This window comes from Elgaria multicarinata, chromosome 1 (assembly GCF_023053635.1).
Source record: "Elgaria multicarinata webbii isolate HBS135686 ecotype San Diego chromosome 1, rElgMul1.1.pri, whole genome shotgun sequence".
NCBI classification, from domain to species: domain Eukaryota; kingdom Metazoa; phylum Chordata; class Lepidosauria; order Squamata; family Anguidae; genus Elgaria; species Elgaria multicarinata.
In genome coordinates this window covers 160,549,153-160,555,152 of record NC_086171.1, presented here as the reverse complement: position 1 = coordinate 160,555,152, position 6,000 = coordinate 160,549,153, and the positions used below count along the sequence as shown (strand labels likewise).

At 43.0% G+C, this 6,000-nt stretch overlaps 1 long non-coding RNA gene across 1 annotated transcript; it reads left to right on the top strand.

Annotated features, from left to right (window-relative positions):
- Nucleotides 1-1,389: 1,389 nt before the first annotated feature.
- On the top strand, nt 1,390-5,570 carry LOC134393830 (uncharacterized). Its single transcript, XR_010025120.1, has 3 exons — nt 1,390-1,431; nt 2,883-2,959; nt 5,519-5,570. It is a non-coding gene; the product is annotated as an uncharacterized LOC134393830 (long non-coding RNA).
- The last annotated feature ends 430 nt before the right edge of the window (nt 5,571-6,000 follow it).

The following is a 6,000-nucleotide window of genomic DNA, read 5'->3' as shown; positions in this document are numbered from 1 at the left end:
AATATGCCTCTTTATGCCAGTTGTTGGGGAACTCAAGCAGGAGAGTCCTCTTGTTCTGTTGCAGCCTTTCCATGGACATCTGGTTGGCCACTGTGTGAACAGAATGCTATACTAGATAGGCCTTTGGGCTGATCCAGCACAGCTCTTCTTATATTCTTAGGTAACAGCAGATACAATTCCTGACTCATGAAAACAACACAATAGCAATGTCTATTTAAACTACATTTGCTGGAAGTAAAATTCAGGCCCACTGCATTATTAAAGTAGCAATGGGGAGAACACTCTCTCTCTCTCTGTTTGTTTTTAAGCACAAGACAACCTGACCTCTTGAGTATGTGTCATGAACAAATAAGAACAATTCATACCTCCTGCTTATTAGGTAGTTGGGATGAGGGAATAGACAAATCCACTTCTGGGCTAAACTCATCCTTATTTGGGGCTGGAATCTTACCAGCAAAGGGTTGTGCCGCAATTTGCTGACTAACTACTAGCTTCCATTGCTGAAGAGGGAAAGAGAACCCAGTGACCTTACTGGAAGACATCATGAGGCGGCGGCAGCAGAAGCGCAGGAGCTGCTACTTCAGCGTTATAGAGGCACACAGCTGCTGACTGGATAACAGTCAGTAACGGCCAGTTTGTTTTATAGTGGGTACTGCTATCCACTCATCAGCTGAACTAGTAGCCCTTGTGCATTTGCTGAGTGCTTATCAGTAGAAGCTGCTTGCCTGCCCACGAACTGCTGATTTTCCATATGTTTCTTATCACTGACTCTGAGCTGCAGTGTAGTTAATATCAGTTCTGAAGGCACACATGGCCCTAGGGGCTAGGGCTGGCCACATATATGTTTCGGGCTCAGAACAACACACAGTGTGGCCCAATGGCTAGAGTGTTGGAGCTGGAAGGATTGAATCCTGGGAAAGACATCCTCAGTTCTTCTGTCTGTAAAATGGGAGCCGTTCTGATGAGCCTCACAGGATTTATGTAACATTTAATGAGATATGGCAAAGGTTTTCCCCATACTAAGGGATACAGCACCCAGGACATGTAAATAGAAAGTTTCAGCCTTAAAGGCAGCCTAGGAATAATTTTAGATAGATAGAATACATTATCTTGAAGGAAGGATGTAAAAATGTGTTAGATAGATAGAAGTATACCACCTCTCTCATTTTCCAAGTTAAGGAAATGCACTATAGTTCCTTTAATGGTCAGGAACTGGGAAGGATATAGCTCCCATAGAAACAAAGTGGTTATTTATATCTGTCATTAGGTTCACGTGAGGCCTTTTGGTTTCAGTTTATGTTTGTAGAAGTGTGTTTTTCTTCTTCACAGGAAGGAACAAAGGATGAAGTTATTGTCCTTCTGCTTGGGAACAAAACAGACTGTGCTAAAGAAAGGAGAGTACCTATAAAGGATGGTGCATACTTGGCCAAGGTACGCACATTAGCGCTTGTCTATCTTTGTAATTCCTTTTCCATGGATGGTAAAACAAGCCAAAGTCAGAACAAATTATAATTAATATAAAAAGGTGGGTGTTTTGAGATAGATTTCAGTTAGCTGTATAGGAAAAAAGTGCCCATAAGTCATGTGTTCGCCTATGACCAGGAAGTGATCACATAATCATAGTACCCTCTCTCTCCCAGGGTAATTCTGGTGGGATAGAGGTGAACAGGACTAGTGTTTTGCCCAGCATCTGACTGTGGCAGACTCTGGGGTTCTCTTTGGGCATGGATCCCTCCATAGAGCTCAATTGTATTCTTTGGGCCAATTATGTGGCCAAATATTGCTGCTACATATCCACAGACGGGTCAAATTTCATGAATAAGGGTACCAGCACGATCCTTCACTAACCCAGTGTAAAACAGAAGGGTGTTTTGGGGGCAATACATAAGAGGAGTAGGGAATAAATTACTACAGCTTATAAAAGCTCTAGGGACAGAGAGGAATGTAGTACCTTTCACACAACCTGGCAACTCTTATCTTAGCTCTTAACCCGCAGAATGTAGAATGAGGGTACCATTCAAATCACTAAATTTTGGCCTTCATGTTGTGCAACCACCCTCCCATTATACAGGTACTGTTGCTATTAGGGGGCGGGCCATCAGAATGCATTCACAATCTCCTCTTTTGTGAGGGAATAATTTAGGTTGCTTGGTTGCTACAGTGATAATTACTGTGCCTCTTTTCTTTTCACACAGATTATCCCTTCATTACATCTCTAGACTTCCCCTCACCAAAATTCAGTTAAAATTAGTTGTGACAGAATTCCTTCCTCTGAAGTAGCCTGAGATAGACTAAGAAAGACAAAAAGGAAGGAAGTAAAGGAAAAGGGATTTTAGCCAGTATGTTTTGGCTCAAGGACAAAGAAAAACTCCTGCTCTCAGCAAAGTTTCTTCCCATTTGCATGCAACTTTATTGAATACCACTGGGGAAAAAATGGCAATCCCTAATCTACAGTTAGAGTAGACCCATTGAAATGAATTGGATTTAAATTAGATTAACATTGAATACAACCCTGAGAGGGTTCATCTCATGGTAGTTCTAATCAGTGATGGCATTTCCTTAATTTCTTCTTGGTCTCTTGGGGCTCATTGGAAAGAACTAGTAGCTTCTCACAATCAATTTCATTTGAAACATTTGCTGATGATAAGACCACTTTAATATATTTTGTTGACAGAAGACAAAACCCTGATTTAGTCCAACTTTCTTATCTAAAACAGGAATAGAGATGTTTGAAAATGCTGTTCAGTGTGTAAATTTAATCAGGTGGTGGGACTGGAAATTGGGTCAGGTTTCTATGGTTGAGTATAGAAACAGAAGTTGCCAGATTTTGTATAAAATGAGTGTTGTTTATGTCATTATGGTCTCTTACACTTTCATACTAGGAGTATGGACTCTCATTTTATGAATGCAGTGCTGCCTCCGGTCACAATGTGATTGAATCTATGGTCGAATTAGTCAGGTGAGTAACCTGTCCCAGCTCTTCTTCAAGCTGTAGACATCAATATATCACATGGCGGAATGGAATATATAAGAGTAGATACAAGATTTTCTATCTAATCTGTATCTGGAATAGAAATAAATAAATGTCTCATTTAAAAAAGAACAACTGTAGCAGCTGAGATCCTCATCTTCAACTGATAGTGGATGAATTAGTATAGCTTTACTGAAAGCTGGCTCTGACCTAGGCCCTGTCTACACGCCGTACTGAAGGCGCATGCATGCGCCCCCAGTACGACCCCAAAACGATGGTGTAGACGGCAGCCCAGAAGAGATGGAGGAGGCAGCAGCTGGGGAACCGGCCACGTCCTTGCCGCCGCCGCCTCCCCGCCAGCCTCCTGCTGCCGGGGTAAGAGCGACCCGGGTCGGAGAGCTCGGCGGAAGCGGAAGCCGAGCTCTCAGACCCGGGTTGCTCTTACCCCGGCAGCAGGAGGCGGCGGGTGGCGGCAAGGAAGCGGCCGGTTCCCCAGCTGCCGCCTCCTCCGTCTCTTCTTGGCTGCCATCTACACCATCGTTTTGGGGTCGTACTGGGGGCGCATGCATGCGCCTTCAGTACGGCGTGTAGACAGGGCCTTAGCTACATGTATAGAGCTCATAGCCACAAGCTGAACTAGGATACTTTCCACATAATAAAAAAAGTGTGTGGTGGGAGTGAGGGACACACTTAGAATACTGTGTACAGTTCTGGTCACCACACCTAAAAAAAGATAACATAGAGCTGGAAAAAGGGCAGAAAAAGGCAACTAAAATGATTAAAGGGCTGGAGCATCTCCCCTATGGGGGAAGGTTACAACAGCTGGGATTGTTTAGCCTAGAAAAAAGGAGGCTAAGGGGAGACATGATAGAGGTGAACAAAATTATGCAAGGTGTGGAGAATGTGGATAGGGAGACATTTTTCTCCCTCTCTCAAAATACTAGAACACGGGGTCATCCCATGAAGCTGATTCAGGACAAATAAAAGGAAGCACTTCTTCACACAGCGCATAATTAAATTATGGAATTCACTACCACAAGATGTGGTGATGGTCAGCAATTTGGATGGATTTAAAAGGGGGTTGGATATATTCCTAGAGGAGAAGGCTATCAATGGCTACTAGCCCTGTTGGTTGTGTGCTATCTCCAGTATCTGAGGCAGTAAGCCTGTGTGCACCAGTTGCTGGGGAACATGGGTGGGAGGGTGCTGTTGGACCATGTCCTGCTTTATTGGTTCCTGGTTGACGGTTGGCTATTGTGTGAAGAGGGTGCTGGACTAGATGGACCCTTGGTCTGATCCAGCAGGGCTCTTCTTATGTTCTTATGTTTCTGTGTGCATCAGATACAAACATCAAATATCTTAAAAAACACACACACCAAAAAAACAAAACACCATTAGCATGTCATAGGAAGAGTGCAGTCAGGGAGAAAATAATAAAAACAGAGTTGGATTCACAAGCACCTCCTAGGGTGACCATATGAAAAGGAGGACAGGGATCCTGTATCTTTAACAGTTGCATAGAAAAGGGAATTTCAGCAGGTGTCATTTATATATATGGAGAACCTGGTGAAATTCCCTCTTCGTCACAACAGTTAAGGCTGCAGGAGCTATACTAGAGTGACCATATTTAAAAGAGGACAGGGCACCTGCAGCTTTAACTGTTGTGATGAAGAGGGAATTTCCCCAGGTGCCCCATATATACAAATGACACCTGCTGAAATTCCCTTTTCAATACAACTGTTAAAGATACAGGAGCCCCGTCCTCCTTTTCATATGGTCACCCTAGCACCTCCTGAGTGGCGTTCCCCACCGGTGGAAGGGAGGTTGTTTCTCCCACTTCCTGCAGCCCCTTGTGCCCTCCTAAACTCTGCTCTGGAATGTCAGGGGTCTCTCCAGAACACGGTGGGTGGTGGTGTTTGGGGCTGTAGAGGGAGGAATAACCAAAAGTCCCCTCCCACTTTCCACCTATGGGGGCGCTCCATGGGATCAAAATTCTTCTCTGAATGGAAGGAGCCATTCTGTTCATGGATAGTGAAGTCTGCTTTCAACCTTCCTATAAAAAGACATTCTTAAAGGTAATGCTGGATTAGCCATTGGGGATAAAAATAAATATAATTCCAAACAGGTTCATGAAATACCATCAGGGTGAATGTGATGGTTTTGTTTTTGCTTGTCATGAAAGACATCAGACTGTAACCTCTAACACTCATGCAGCTGCATTCCATATAATAATTACAATAGCTACAGATGGAACATCTTGAAGGGGAAAATGAATTACCCAGGCACAAAATGGTACATTCAATATGTAACATTCTATACATAGATTGTACATTAAATTCTTACACAGAAATTCCTTCTGGATAAGAATGTTACAACTTGTGAAGCTGTCCTTCCATATTTGGGTAAACTGTATTTTTAAGGATGGTCGGGATTTGATTGAAAGTGTGTGTGAGAGAAGCATTTAAAATGGTCTTGGAAATGTTTGAATTTTTTCTAGACATGTGCAAAGAGTAAGCAGGCTGTTTATTTCCATGTTTATAATGTAAGGTTGCTGAAAGTGCATGAAGACCAGTTAAAACAGGAGGTTCTGCAGTTACCAGTGCCACCTGAAAAGAAAAGAGGATGCTGTTCATAATCAAAAGGTGAACATGAGGTGTTAAGAACTAGTATATTTTGGAAGGTTCTTGTTTCTGCTATGTGGCTAATTCTGTACCTTCTGAAATTGGGTGTTGAGTCCAACTTGTGTAGCATGGAATGTTGCCAGTTCACATGACTAGTTTTTACATTGAATTCTGCCATCATATCAAAGGTCTCAAACCTTAAACTTCTCAAGATCTGTTTCCTATTCTCTGTAGCAGAGGTTCTCAAAATGTGGACCTTGGAAACAGGCTGGTCCCTATTATGCAGAATGGTTTGGATGTCATGAAAAGGCAGTCAAATGTGTGTTATTTAATGTATTACCGTTGCAGTGGAGGGGGAGATTTGGGATTGTCTGCCTCAGGTGACAAACCCATTTGAGCAGCCTTGTG